The following is a 15301-nucleotide window of genomic DNA, read 5'->3' as shown; positions in this document are numbered from 1 at the left end:
CAGGTTTTAATCATTAAAACATAGAAACAGTTACAGATACAGACCCTATAGGTCCCAATCAACTTTTCTGACACTTTGTTGTGTAGAAGATTTGGCATTTGTCCTCTTTCTTTTTAAGGGAAAGAAGCACTCCACATTAGGGAAAAAGATATTTTGGATGGAACAACCCTACAGTTTCATCATTTTAGCACCAGGATTGTTTCCTTTTCTGTCATGGTTGGGTTTTTATACAAAAAGGCCACATTCTCTCCACAGTTGCAGTGGGGGTGTGCATTATCTCTGTTATTGTACGAAGAGATTTATTCCAGGTGATAGTAGGAAGCTGCTAAAGAAGAAGAAAGGGAAGGCTGCGGAGGTGTTAAGAGTTCTCTTAGGGTATTGTCAAACCTTCCTCCAGCACAGAAATTCCACAAAGAACTCCTCTGCAGCTTTCCTTACCCAGAGCTGTTTCTTTAAATTGCTTGACGTCAGAGAAGGAATGCTATAGCAACCGTCTGTCAAACTGGAATTAACTTAGAAGAAAGATGGGGGTGGGGAGAGGAAAAGTGCTCCAGGGCGGCGGTACTGACTTCAGAGGAAGAAAATTGGGTAGATGCATTCATTTTGTGACATTTTAAACATAAAACATCCATAGAAATGTGATGTGAAGAAAAAAAAATCGGTCGAGATGCATGTGATGTTTAACTCATGCAGTGACTTGACAGGGTTATCTGGAAGGCCTGGTCTCATTAGTGACAATAGTAACAGTAACTAACTTCCAAGTACTGATTATTTATTGAGAGACAGGCACTGTGCAAATGGTATCTCATTTAATATCTTTAGCACCTTTATGAGGCAGTATCCCTCACTGTGCCTGTTTCGCCGATGCCGAACCTGACGCGCTCAGACGGTACAGTCACACAACTGGCGGAGGTAGAGCCGGGACTGCAGTGCAATTTTGACGGACTCTGGGCCTCCGTTTACTTTCTTGCGATTAGAATTCCGGAATGTTACACCTAGACGGGTCCTTGGAATCTTCTAAGTCAACCCCCCTGTCATGCCCACGAGCTAACTGAGGCCTGTGCAGTGCCAGGAAGGAAACTGGCCGCACTACTTGGGCGCTACTCAGACGTGTGCTCCAGCGTTCAGGCGCCACACCGACAAGAAAACGAAACTGCCCGGGAATTAATGTTTTTCTTCTCCTTCTAGCAGGAAACGAGAGAGAAAATAGGAAGCAGAAGCTCCGCGCGGCGCCGCCTGCCTTCGTCCCCAGCCCCCGCCCGGGCCGCGCGCAATCCAGGGTCTGCGCGCGCCGCACGGCGCGTCCCCGTCGGGCCCGCGCGCCTCGTGCCTTGCGCCTCGAGCCTCGCGCCACGTCCCCGCCCCAGGCCGGCGCGGCCCTGGGTGTGGCCGGCGGTCTGGCTGTGCTGGTCTCGGCGGGGAGTTGCACTCCGCACACGGGCTCCGCGCGCGAGCGGCAGCTTCGCGCCCCGCGGACCCAGGCTGCGCCCGGTCGGCACGGGCCAGAGCTCCCTCCAGGTAGGCGGCGATCGCGGAGCTGCGGCTCGTCGGTGCGCCGGGCGGGAGGATCCCCGGCTTCCCGCAGGGGGCGTGAGGCGCCCCGGAGCCGCCCCGGGGGAACACGGCCCGCGTGGGCGGCGCGGGGCCAGCTGGGGCTCCCCGGACTTGGGGAAGGGGCGCTGCGGTCGGCGGACCTTGCGGAGGACGTACGGGGTGGGCGCGCCTTGGTCGCGCTTGCTCCCGCGCGGGGAGCAGCCTCTCCGCAGCCCCCTCGGGCACTTCCGGGGTCGCGCGGGCCGCTCGCTCTGGGAAGCGACGGGGCGGTGCGCGATCCCTGGGCTTCGGACCCCCAAGTTGCCCTCCTCTCCCGAGGCCTCGTCTGGGGCTCAGAGCGCGAGCTCCTGTGGGCCCCGAAAATAGCGGTTATCCGAAACTGCCCAGAAGGGTTATTGGGTGGAGAACTCTGGGAAAGCTCATAAAAGTTTTCCACTGAGTGCTTAAAATGAGTCCGGTGGTTTCGTGCTAAATTTGTTGTGGAGGTGGTATGATGTGTCCTGCATTATGTGGGTGGGGGTGGGGAGGAGATTGATGGAGTTTGAATACTTGTAAATTCTGTACATGATAAAATGTTTTCCTTTTCTCTGCACATTCTTTTTCTGCTTCAAAACACAAATGATTGTCTAGTACTTTGATATTTATTGCTATTTGGTAAGGGAAGATCGACTTTCCAAAAGTTTAAAACCAGACTTTGATTTGTTAATAGAAGCAATGATTTGTTACTTTGAATCTTTCTCTTCCCTTTTTTCCCCACTCCTTCCCTTTCTCTTTTAGTGAAGGATGTGGGTGCATCTTTATCTCTGCGCCACCGGCAAAATAGCTCGTGTGCATTGGCACCCTATTGGGAAGTTCTCTTAAGACGGTCGGAATTTAATTGTTGATCAGAACACTTTATTATCAGTCCTTAGCGTTGCAAATTGAAACGTGACCTTTAAAACATCTTCTAGAATAGAGGTAGAGCACACACTGCTTATTTAAGATGAAAGGGAAGTCTTTTCTACTCGGCCCGGAAAACAATGGTCTGTATATGTAAAATCGTATGCTTTGAGTCTTTCTGTGCTATTGCACGTTTTTAAGACTCTTTTAAGTGTGGGGTTTTGGGGTTATTGCTGGTTCCACCTTCTGAAAGCTTATAGTGTATTTAAGATTTTCCATGTTGCATTTTGGTTTGTAGGTGAATTTGAAACTCAAATAGAAACTTTTAGAATATCGTTTTTTGAATGCCCTTAACTCTTGTGTATACACACTTATAACATTTTTAAATTGATTACTATGGCTAGTGATACGTATAGATTCATATCTTTGTGAGCCCTATGTGTTATTTAGGAGGTTATTTTGAGTCATTGGTCTTTGTTAACCTGTAAGTTGCTTCATTATTATTTTTTCTAGCTTTATTGAGCCATAATTGACATACAGCATTGTATAAATTTAAGGTGTACAACGTGATGATTTGATATACTTGTATGTTGCAAAATGATTATCATAGTAAGGTTGGTAAATACATCCATCAATCACTTAATTACATTTGTGTGGGTGTGAGTGTGTGGTAAAGACATTTAGTATGTACTCTCTTAGCAGCTTTCAAGTATACAATATTGTTAACCATAACACCATGCTATACACTAGATCCCCAGAACTTACTCATTTTATAGCTAGAAGTTTTACCGTCTGATCAGGATCGCCCCGGAATTGTTTCTTTTAAGTCATTGGTGCTTTAGTATGTCCACATATTTTTACACTTTAAAAATAGACACTAGACATTTTGAAAATTGAGAATTGGAACCAAGGGTTGGACATTTTTCTGCTGTTACCAAATACTGCTTGGTGTGATTTCTCAGATTTCTTTCAGGCGTGTTATTGAAGTACACTGACCGTGTCATTAGTTTCTTTACTTTGCTAATTTAAACTGCATTTATTATAGGAACTATTTATTAAACATCTGTTCTGAGCAGGGGTGATGCTGTACATTATTTTACTTATATCTCACATCAACTTGGCAAAGGAGCCGTTATCCAGTTCTACAGGTAAGGAAATTGTGCCTCTAAGATATTAAGTAATTGCCAGTGGTCACATAACTGTTAAGTAACTCAGCTGGAATTTAAGACCAGACTGCCCTGCCTCTGAAGTCCGTGTGCTTTTCTCGGAGCCAGGAGCCAGGTTGGCTTAGTGCCAGGGTATGAGGAATGACCCTAATTACTCATTAGCATATTTGTAAATTTTCCAAGGCATGCCAGAGATGTGGGCTTGTTTTTCCAGCCTGATTGTTACAATCTGTAGGTGTTAAACAGATCCTCACATCAGCCATGCTCCTCTCACCTCTCTATTCCTGGCAAAATGTCTAACTCAAAAGTTCAAAACCTCCCTCTTACTAGGGCAGAATTTCTTCTGTTGACATTGATAAGTGGTGATAGGTTAATTATCCTTTCAAAATAATAACACCAGTTTAATGTGGGTTCTCCAGAGCCTTAGCTATAACTTATTTGGAAGTTCACAAACAGGATGATAATCTATTTTGGAATATGGGAGCCCTTTGATATCCCTCAAATTAAACCAGAGGATGTTTTGATAGTTCTTCCCCTGCAATTTTCCTGTCTCTGGTACACCTTCAATTTTGATTTCTCCAGAATCATTTATATTATTATATGTTTGTTATATCTCCCATCTTAAAATAATTTCTTAATCCAGTATTCTGCCCCATTTCTCTGCTCCACATTGAGAAAGCATACTTTTTTGATAGAACAAAAATAAATTCAGGAGCGATCACTACAAACTAGTTACCTACATGGGTTGGGTAGGAACTGAATAAAAGGGATGGTGGAGGGGATGGCACTGCTCAGATTGTAACTTTTCATATAGTTTTGAGTTTTAGAAACTTGTTAATAGTTTATGTGTTCAAAAATAAGATAAACAATGTTGGGAGAAAAAAAACCCAAAATCGAATACAAACAGCAAAAAATGAACCAACTGTATTTCAATGAACAACATAAACTCTCAGAAGGAAAAAAAAAATGAATCCAAGTAATTTTTTAACACAGGACTTTGACTATCCACCTTTAATCTGAAGATAAGAAGAACTGTACTCCCCCACCCAAAAAAATCTTGAACTCTATGTGGTAGGCTATTTTTTATGGTGGTAGAGGTATAGCAATTCTGGATCTATGTTGTGTGTATTTTAGGACTGAGCAAATAAGTTCACTGATATTTTGGGAGCTAGGGTTTCATTTTTTTAAAAATTAAGGTATTTTTGATATACACTCCTACGAAGGTTTCACATGAAAAGACAATGTGGTTACTACATTTACCCATATTATCAAGTCCCCACCCACACCCCAGTGCAGTCACTGTCCGTCAGTGTAGTAAGATGCCACAGATTCACTATGTGGCTTCTCTGTGCTACACTGTCTTCCCCATGACCCTCCACACCATGTGTACTAAACATAATACTCCTCAGTCCCTTTCTCCCTCCCCTCCCCCTCCCCTTCCCCACCCCTCCCCTTTGGTAACCACTAGTCCCTTCTTGGAGTCTGAGTCTCCTGCTATTTTGTTCCTTCAGTTTTGCTTCGTTGTTATACTCCACAAATGAGGGAAATCATTTGGCATTTGTCTTTCTCCACCTGGCTTATTTCACTGAGCATAATATCCTCCAGCTCCATCCATGTTGTTGCAAATGGTAGCATTTGTTTCTTTCTTATGGTTGAATAGTATTCCATTGTGTATATGTACCACATCTTCTTTATCCATTCATCTACTGATGGACACTTAGGTTGCTTCTGTATCTTGGCTATTATAAATAGTGCTGTGATAAGCATAGGGGTGCATATGTCTTTTTGAATCTGAAAAATTGTATTGCTTCGGTAAATTCCTAGAGTGGGATTCCCAGGTCAAATGACATTTCTTTTGTTAGTTTTTTGAGGAATCTCCATATTGCTTTCCACAATGGTTGAACTAACTTACATTCCCACCAGCAGTGTAGGAGGGTTCCCCTTTCTCCGCATCCTCACCAGCATTTGTTATTTTTAGTCTTTTTGATGCTGGCCATCCTTACTGGTGTGAGGTGATATCTCATTGTGGTTTTAATTTGCATTTCCCTGATGATTAGCGATGTGGAGCGTCTTTTCATGTGTCTGTTGGCTATCTGAATTTCTTCTTTGGAGAATTGTCTCTTCATATCCTTTGCCCATTTGTTAATTGGGTTATTTGCTTTTTGGGTGTTGAGGCATGTGAATTCTTTATATATTTTGGATGTTAACCCCTTGTCGAATATGTCATTTACAAATTTATTGGTAGCTAAGGTTTCATGATGGGAGAAGAGAAATAAAAATAGAAAATGAAAGAAGGCAATGAAGAACTCTATGGTGTTGGATTGTAAATAGAATTGTCAATATGAACTTGTTAATAAAACATTTTTACATTCATGCCTACATACATATATGTCCTTCCTCTGTCTATGAAAGGGTCTAGAAGCAATGACACCCTAGTAGCTGTTGGTACAACTAGTGCCCAGATCTAAACCATGTTTCAGAGCTGGTGTAGGGAAAGTACAAGGTGAGCCTAGAACACTAAGTAAAGAAGTGTTTTAAAAAATGATGGGAGCACATCAAAAGGACATAGGAAAGAAAAAAGAAAAAATGAGAGATAAAAACAAAAAACAAACCCAAATAAACAAAGAAAAAAAAAAAAGAAACAAAATGACATAGGAACTAGCTTGGATGGCCAAAGCTGGGAAAATCTGATTATCAAAATGAATAATGATAGTAATGGATTACAACCCTTTGAATAGAACAGGAACCCACAAGTCCATAATAAATAAATAAGGAAAAGGGGAAAGCTCTTCTAAATAGACTAATAAAAATGTGGAAGAAACAATAAAGTTAGAAAAGTCACCAGTTTACAACCATCAAGGTAATATTGATTCAGGCAAGTGTTACTAATGGAGAAAGTTTGATGGGAAAAAGGATATTTATGCAGTTTCCAGTGACCTCTCTAGAGATTGATGACCAAGGGGAAAACTGGCTTCACAGTGCAGAAATCTGGCAAACACCACCTTAACCAAGTGATCAAATTTAGCATCACCAATACTGGGATAAACGTGTTCTCCTTGATGTTCTTGAACTAGGGACATCGTTCCTTTTCTATGGTATTTGTAAGATACATAACCAAAATCTGAACAGGAAGAAACAGTTGAGGAACCTTAATTGAGGATTGTTCTAGAAATTAACTGGCAGGTACTTTCCCAATATATTACTGTGATGAAAGACAGAAAGGTAAAGGACCTGTTCCAGATTAAGGGAAGTTCAAGAGAACTGACACATATGTGCAGTGCATAATCCTGGATTGGTTCTTGGACTGGAAAATCCAGTTGTTCTAATAATAATATTGGGACATTGGCAAAATTTGAATATGTTCTGAATATTAAATAATAATGTATCAATGTTAAGTTTCCTGAAGTTGATGATTACAACAGGGTTATATAAGAGAATGCCCTAGTTCTTAAGAGATACACCATGAATTATTTAGGAGTAAAAGGTCAAATACCTTTAATTCACTCTCAAATGGATAAGCAATAATTATCACATAGATCTGTAGAGAGATTGATAAGGCAAATGGGGCAAATGTTAACAATTGGTGAGTCTAGGTGAAGGGTGTAAGAGTATTCACTGTACTACTTTTTTAAACTTTACATTTTTTTAAATGAAAAGTTAAGAATAAAATTCAAAAATAATAAGGCTACTTTGTATCAAAAAAAAAATTCGAAGGATTCCATGTAGGCTGTCTACTCCTCAAAAACTCCACATTTCCCACCTTCCTCTAACCCATTCCAGAGAGACTTCATCCTTCCTATGCCATGAAATCATTCTTCTAGTGGTCATCAGGGACGGCAGTCTTGCCATATTAGATCTCTCAGCCACATTTGACACAGGTGGTAAACAATTACTCCTTTATCAAGTCTTTTTTTCCCTTGCTTTCCAGGACACTGTTTCTGATTTTCATCCTCCCTCACTGGCTGCCTCTTATTCTTTCCCATCTCAGTAAATGGTACCACCAGCCACGCAGTTGCTCAGACTAAACAATCCTTAGGGATACCCATGATTTCTGTGTCACTCATTCTACATCTGTTCCTCCATTAACAACTTTTATGGGCTCTAACTTAAAACTGATTTCAAATTTGGCTATTTCTTATAACTATCTTTGTGTCAAACCACCTGCCATCTTTCCTGGCTGGGACTGCTCAGAAGCTCCTAACTGGTCTTTCAGCTTCCAGTCTCTGTCCCCAGCAGCCAGCATGAACTTTAAAAGATGTAAATCAAATCAGACTATATCTGTCAGTTATCAGAATCTATTACTGTTAGATAAAATCTGAAGTTTTGTCTATGGTCAAGAGGCCTACTTGATCACATGGCTGGGTTCTTGCCCACTCCCTAATCTCTTCTACTTTTCTCAGTCCCCTCTAGCCTAGCCATCCTCTTTCCTGTTGATTTAGCACACCAGGTTAGTTTCTGCCTCAGGATCTTTACATTTACTGTTTATTCTGCCTGGAATGTTCTTCCCCCATTTACAGTATAGCTCATTCACCCACTTCATTCAGGTCTTTACCTAATTCATTTAAAAATGTCTTTCCTTGTCACCCTCTAACTTCTTGCAATTTTTTTTTCCTGCCTAGTACTTATCTGCACTTGAAATTTTTTAATATGCTTCATTAACTGTCTTCTAGACAGATATAGAATAAAGCTCCATGACAAGGGGAACTTTTGTTTGTTTGTTTACCCCTGAATCCCCAGAGCCTGGCATGTGGTTGCAACTCAGGTATTTGTTGAAGGAATGAATAAATGCATGAATTTGCCAACTCTTTTGCTGTTTTATCTGGTGCTATTTCAAATGGAGAAAACGGTCCCAGAATCCTATATAACATTAGTGCTGTTTAAAGTTTTTTTGGTGACACCCCTGAAGCTTCTGTGGCAGCTAACCAGTCACCACCTTTGGGTTTCAGTTTCATCTTTTTTTTTGTCTGCCCTCTGGTGGCGGCTGGTAAGCAGCCGATGAGTAGAGCGGGTCAGAAGGAAGAAACAAAAATGGAAGCACCTGGACCTCAAATGGATCATTAACTTTGAAATTATAAGTTTGAGAATTTTAACTTTAGGCTAAGCATCGAAATTGACCATAATTATATTGGAAGGAATGAAAAGACAAAGGGCCGTTGTTGGGTTTAAAGGGATACCTGGTTTAGGATGAAAAAATAAAATTATTTAGCTCCACAATGTTTTGATTATTTAGAATGATTCCCACTTAAATACACTTCTTTGTTTTCAATATTTTTCCGTATTTAGTTCAAAGGCATCTTTTTGTCAACTTTACTAATAATTTCAGTTAACCTTTGTTGAATATGCATACATGAGTTAGTATGTGCCAGTGGAGAGGCCAGTATTCATACCCTAACGTTGGGTACTAGAGGCAGCCCTCTTAATTGTTACGCTTCACTAGAACCTTCCTGCTAATGTCCTGTGGCTGGTACAGGTACCAAAGAATTTCCTTTGGTGCAGTAATTATGAACAAAAAGTGCTTAAGTGCCCAGCATGTGTTCCTCAATCATTTTCCCTGTTTGCACTATGGAAAGCCTTTTCTTCCAGAATTGCTGAGAACTGTATCTTATTAGATCTGTTTTGAAGTAGAAATTACATTAAATTATTTCAACACTCATGTACTGCTGACTTGCTAAAACAATATAAATTTAAGGTTTCTCTTAATATCTATATTTAAAATTTAAGGCGGGATACAGCTTAAAATTTTTTCTCTCAAATTTGGCTTTAGCAGGGATAGTTCCTGTGCTATCTAGTATATACCTTTCTGGGTAAGGGCAGACTTCCACTAAAACGTTTATTGTACTAGCAGTTGGAACCCAAAAGGGAGCGTTCAGGGGGTATCATTAGTATGGTATCTTTACAAGTACTTAGAACTCTAATGGTCTCTTCTTAATAACTGCATAATATTTCACTGTATAGATGTGCTGTATCTGCTCTCCTCTTGATTTATATTTATAATTTTTTGTTATATAAACAAGAGTAATGACTGTCCTTAAGTATTCATTCTCACTTATTCAAAAGTAGCATTTTTTTAAAGAAGCTTTACTGTTTCTTTTACATTGTCTAATTTTGTAGTAACTTTTTAGCTATAGAAAAATTGGTAGAATCTGTACTACCAAGAAGAGAACACCTACTTTGGGTGGGACAAAGATGAGAACAATGGTCCTTGTTTGGTATCTTTTAGTAATGGCTTAACTCAGTTTGTTTCCCACTCAGTTTTTGAGTTCCCCACTGTCTTGCCAGTAGGTTTCAGCCCTGGGCAAGTTCGCTATGGATTCCATGTGGCCAAAGAAATTGACAGCAAAACGTTCTTTGAGGTAAAAGGGTTTATTACCCGGCTTGTTCTCCTGGCGGTAGGTTGAGCACTAGCGTCTCTGCCCTAGCGCAGAGCACTGGGCCGAGCTCTCTGTATAGTGCAATAATAGCTTATTACCTAAAGGAAGCGGTAGCCCAGCAACAGGCCAGTTACATCATCAGGTGGTTTAAGTTCAGTGAGGATCCTGGCCATAGGAACCCCAACTTTCCCATACCCACCTAAACACCTTTACTCAGGAATTGTTTAAAATACAAAAATTGGACCTTAACTATTCAGTAATATGAAATTAAAAATCCAGTAATGCAGTTTGAGTTGAATGAGGCTTTGTTGCCTAACTGGCAGGTGACACAGAATATACGTTGTATTTAGGATAGTTAACAAGGCTAATAGTGATGGATTTTTTATAAGGAAATAATTTTAAACATTTTTTACTCTCTAGAGTTCTTTAAATTATGTATTTAAAAGGAAAAATGGTAGATAACTAATTCCTTACAGAAATTGAAATTCATCAACAAGGGATCTTCATTATGTGCATTACTTATTAAATGGGCCTCCAGGGAAGCTGTTGGGGGTGAATAAACTTTTTATAAAATATTGTCTCCATGCCATATGGTGTAAAAAGCAAATGCAATTGGTATTAAAATCTTTTAAATTTAGATACTAGTTTTCATGGCTGTAAGTTAACTTTTTTTTTTTTGAGACGGCATCTCTCATATTTATTGCTCAAATGGTCGTTAACAACAATAAAATTCTGTATAGGGGACTCAATGCACAATCATTAATCAACCCCAAGCCTAATTCTCAACAGTCTCCAATCTTCTGAAGCATAACAGACAAGTTCTTACATGGTGAACAAGTTCTTACATGGTGAACAAGTTCGGCTGTAAGTTAACTTTTATGGTAATTAAAATTTATCAACAAGGGATTTCATGATCATTAATTATTAATTTGCCACTAGGGAAGCTTCTGGGGCAAAAACAAATTAACACACACACAGAGACTCCTCTTGTTTCTTAAGATACATAAGAGAAATGTTGGTATGTAAATTTCACCCATGGTTATGGCTAACTAGTCTTAGTGAGGGAATGAATATCTTTGTAAAATTTTTAGAGATGTTAGATTATTAAGAAGGCATAGTGAAGCATCAGCAATAATGTGTTTCCTTAAGGCTGCTGAAGAGTAATGTTGTGTATGGTATGTTACAAGAAGAAAATATCAGTAGGAAAATCAGAGCAGTAGAATCAAACTGAATGTGACTAAATGTAACTAGAAATGAATGCATGTTCAGGCCCTCCTGGTAGAGATAAGCCCACTTTGACTGATGGATTTTTGAGACAATTAGTGATGGAGGTAGGGAGATGGGGGTGGAGTGAAATCCCAGAAAGCTAGTTGGGGTTATTAGCTTTAATCTAAACCCAAGCAGCAGTTAATGACTTTCTGGTAAGTGAATTGTGATCTGAGTAGCATTGGTGGGTATCTGCTCATCTCAGACCAGTATTACACTGCTTTTCAATTAATAAAACATCCAAAGTTTTATCTTGTGTGTAGGCATTCTGGTTTTATGTTAGAATGAAACCTGCACTCGATTACTGAGTGTTATACTCTATTTCTACTTATTATTAGTAACAAGATTTCTTTTTAAGCGATGAACACATGGAATTGTAACTGTCTTCCATTAGTATGTTAATTGCACAAGTTACATTTTGTCCTATGAAGCCAAGTCAGCAAATAAGCAGGATCATGCCTGTTAGGCACTCATAAACATTTGTTGGATGAAATTCTGTTATCTCCAGTTGTCATATTTTCATTCTTTAATGATGGGGGATTAATTAAAAAATTTTTTGCATACAATCAAGAGTAATACACAATTAAGTCTGGTAAGTTTATAGAGTTGTTTTCTGGTAAAATAAAAGCAAATTATGTGACTTTAAAGTGATATAAGACTGTCACTTAGTGATAGAGATGAACCACACATGGACCTATAAAAAGATCCAAGAGTTGATAATACTTGAGTAGAGTAATACAAGAAAAGACAGGCTAACAAAGTTATTATTTGTAATTTTATAATCATAACTTATTTTCTTAATGTTTGGTTCACAAAGTCTTAAAAATATTAAATAAAATAGAAGCATCTCAATTTAGAGATGATAGTTTAAGGACTAAGTAAAAGGAAATACCCTGCTATTTTACATAGCTTACAGAGAATTTATAGAACTTGTTGCTTTAAGAGGCAGTACAGCTAAAAATATAACCTTACTAAAGATGGTTTCAGTGGATTCATGACAATTGGTTTCAAAATATATTGCATAAAGTTTAAGGGAAATCCTTACTATGTTTGGTTCAGCTGTAATCTCATGGAACATTTGTTTTTGGCAGCTTAACACTTTAAATATGTACTCTATTATAGCCCTTACATCCTAATTAGTTATTATTTATCTTTCTTGTGAAAAGTGAACTTTCCTGATTGGGGTGGTTTGGTTCCTGTACCTAGGTCATGGTAGGTGTAAAATACACATTTGTTGAGTGGAAGAATGAATCACATGGTGATTTGGATTGACAGTAGGTAGGGATAGTGGTCATTTCTTAGATACTTTAGAACTACAGATAAAAATAAGGAGTAATGCGAGAAGAAAAATCTTTTTGAAGGCTTTTCCAAAATGCTGACTGGAAAAAAACTAAACCTATTCATTTAAAACTTCGATTGTATTTCTCTCTATATATGTATTTAGGAATTTACAAAGATGTACTCAAAGAATAGGAACATACCCATTGTGTTTAAAACATGCACCCTGTATCAGATTTCATGTAGTACCTGATATTACTATAATTAAGTTTTGTTTGCCTCAAATACTTCTTCCCCTTCTTTTCTCTATCCTTGATTTAAAGGATAATTTTTTAATTTTTTTTTTTTTTTAAATAATTATTTTTTATTGAAGGGTAGTTGACACACAGTATTACATTACATGAGTTTCAAGTGTACAACACAGTGGTAGAACATTTATATACATAATTCTAGGTTCCAGCTATCACCCTACCAGGCTGTTACAATATCTTGACTATATTCCTTATGCTATACATTACATCCCAGTTACTTATTTATTTTACCATTGGAAGTCTGTCCTTTTTTTTTTGTTGTTGTTGTTTTTTTTTGTTTTGTTTTGTTTTTTTGTTTTTTTGTTTTTTTGTTTTTTTTTTTTTGTGAGGGCATCTCTCATATTTATTGATCAAATGGTTGTTAACGACAATAAAATTCTGTATAGGGGAGTCAATGCTCAATGCACAATCATTAATCCACCCCAAGCCTAATTTTCATCAGTCTCCAATCTTCTGAGGCATAACAAACAAGTTTTTACATGTAGAACAAATTCTTACATAATGAATAAGTTACATAGTGAACAGTACAAGGGCAGTCATCACAGAAACTTTCGGTTTTGCTCATGCATTATGAACTCTAAACAGTCAGTTCAAATATGAATATTCATTTGGTTTTTATACTTGATTTATATGTGGATACCACATTTCTCTCTTTATTATTATTATTTTTAATAAAATGCTGAAGTGGTAGGTAGATACAAGATAAAGGTAGAAAACATAGTTTAGTGTTGTAAGAGAGCACATGTAGATGATCAGGTGTGTGTCTGTAGACTATGTGTTAATCCAAGCTAGACAAGGGCAATAAAACATCCACGTATGCAGAAGATTTCTCTCAGAACGGGGGGGTGAGGTTCTAAGCCTCACCTCTGTTGATCCCCAATTTCTCACCTGATGGCCCCCCTGCGACTGTGCCTGTCTTAGGTTGTTCCTCCCTTGAGGAATCTTACCCGTCTCTGGCTAACCAGTCATCTTCCGGGGCCATACAGGGAAATGTGAAGTTGGTAAGTGAGAGAGAAGCCTTATTGTTTGAAAAAGTTAGCTTTTTACTTCTTTGCATATTTATGCCCTGTGGCTTCTATGCCCAGCATTTGTCTTGAGGTGTCTTTACCACTTGGAAGAATTATGATACTCGGTAAATTTGATATGAGGCACGAGTTCTATTTAAGGGTTGTAATTAGGAAGGAAGAAGAAAAGCTATAGAAGTAGCAGGCGGAAGAAAACATGGGAAGATTGATTATTTCTTTGACATATCTTCTTGTAGAGTACTTCAGCATGTATAGGTTTTAAACTACTACTTAAATTGCACACACACATTAACATAATAGGAGTATAGTTACATAACCAAAGCATATCTGTAATTACCAGCCATCTGCAGTGAAACCAAGAAAACCAGTTAGGCACCTTAGGCATTTGTGAAAACTTATCTATGATATGGTGGATATTGTCCAACTGAACTTGAACAGTCTGAGAGAAATCAGACAAATTAAAACAACCCATTCCTGGGGACTGTTCACATGCCATATGTTCTTTTAACAGTAAATAGTCTGTAGTTGTAAGACTTTGGAGCGCTACAATTTGCACTTCTCCAAATTCTTGGTTGAGTTCCAACAGTATAGATCCAGTCAAATTTGTTGTTTTACTGTATGCACAGGCCAGCTTAGATATCTCCTTCCTCATTCCCATGGCAAGTCCAGGAACTGGTGGGATGAGTGCATCTACAGCTGTAGCAGTGCGTGGATCTTTGTTGGGGTTTTTTGATGATCATCTTCTGGTGAGTCTTCCAGAGAGTGCAGATGTTGGAAGTTCTTTTTCATATCGTATCTTAGTTCATTTTCGGGGTAGCCCAATTAGGCTTTGATCCTCTGTATAAACACAAACAGACCCTTTGCCTACACTTTTATATGCCCTTTATACCCTTGTGTAGAACTCGTTGGAGGTTACCACACAGGAACTGCCCTTTTTTTTTTTTTTGCTATCACTAATCTACACTTACATGACGAATATTATGTTTACTAGGCTCTCCCCTATACCAGGTCTCCCCTATAAACCCCTTTACAGTCACTGTCCATCAGCATAGCAAAATGTTGTAGAATCACTACTTGCCTTCTCTGTGTTGTACAGCCCTCCCTTTTCTCCTACCCCCCCCATGCATGTTAATCTTAATACCCCCCTACTCCTCCCCCCCTTATCCCTCCCTACCCACCCATCCTCCCCAGTCCCTTTCCCTTTGGTACCTGTTAGTCCATTCTTGAGTTCTGTGATTCTGCTGCTGTTTTGTTCCTTCAGTTTTTCCTTTGTTCTTATATTCCACAGATAAGTGAAATCATTTGGTATTTCTCTTTCTCCACTTGGCTTGTTTCACTGAGCATAATACCCTCCAGCTCCATCCATGTTGCTGCAAATGATTGGATTTGCCCTTTTCTTATGGCTGAGTAGTATTCCATTGTGTATATGTACCACATCTTCTTTATCCATT

The 15301-nt window shown here is 39.0% G+C and overlaps 1 protein-coding gene across 1 annotated transcript in view; it reads left to right on the top strand.

Annotated features, from left to right (window-relative positions):
* Positions 1-1142: 1142 nt before the first annotated feature.
* Positions 1143-15301, top strand: part of GNB4 (G protein subunit beta 4) — a 76706-nt gene continuing 62547 nt past the window's right edge. The window contains exon 1 of the mRNA XM_036926783.2: positions 1143-1518. The gene's annotated coding sequence lies outside the window, so the exon portion shown is untranslated. The remainder of the gene's footprint in view (positions 1519-15301) is intronic.

The sequence above is a fragment of the Manis pentadactyla genome, chromosome 1 (assembly GCF_030020395.1).
Source record: "Manis pentadactyla isolate mManPen7 chromosome 1, mManPen7.hap1, whole genome shotgun sequence".
Taxonomy (NCBI): Eukaryota; Metazoa; Chordata; class Mammalia; order Pholidota; family Manidae; genus Manis; species Manis pentadactyla.
This window is presented reverse-complemented; position numbering and strand designations above follow the sequence as displayed.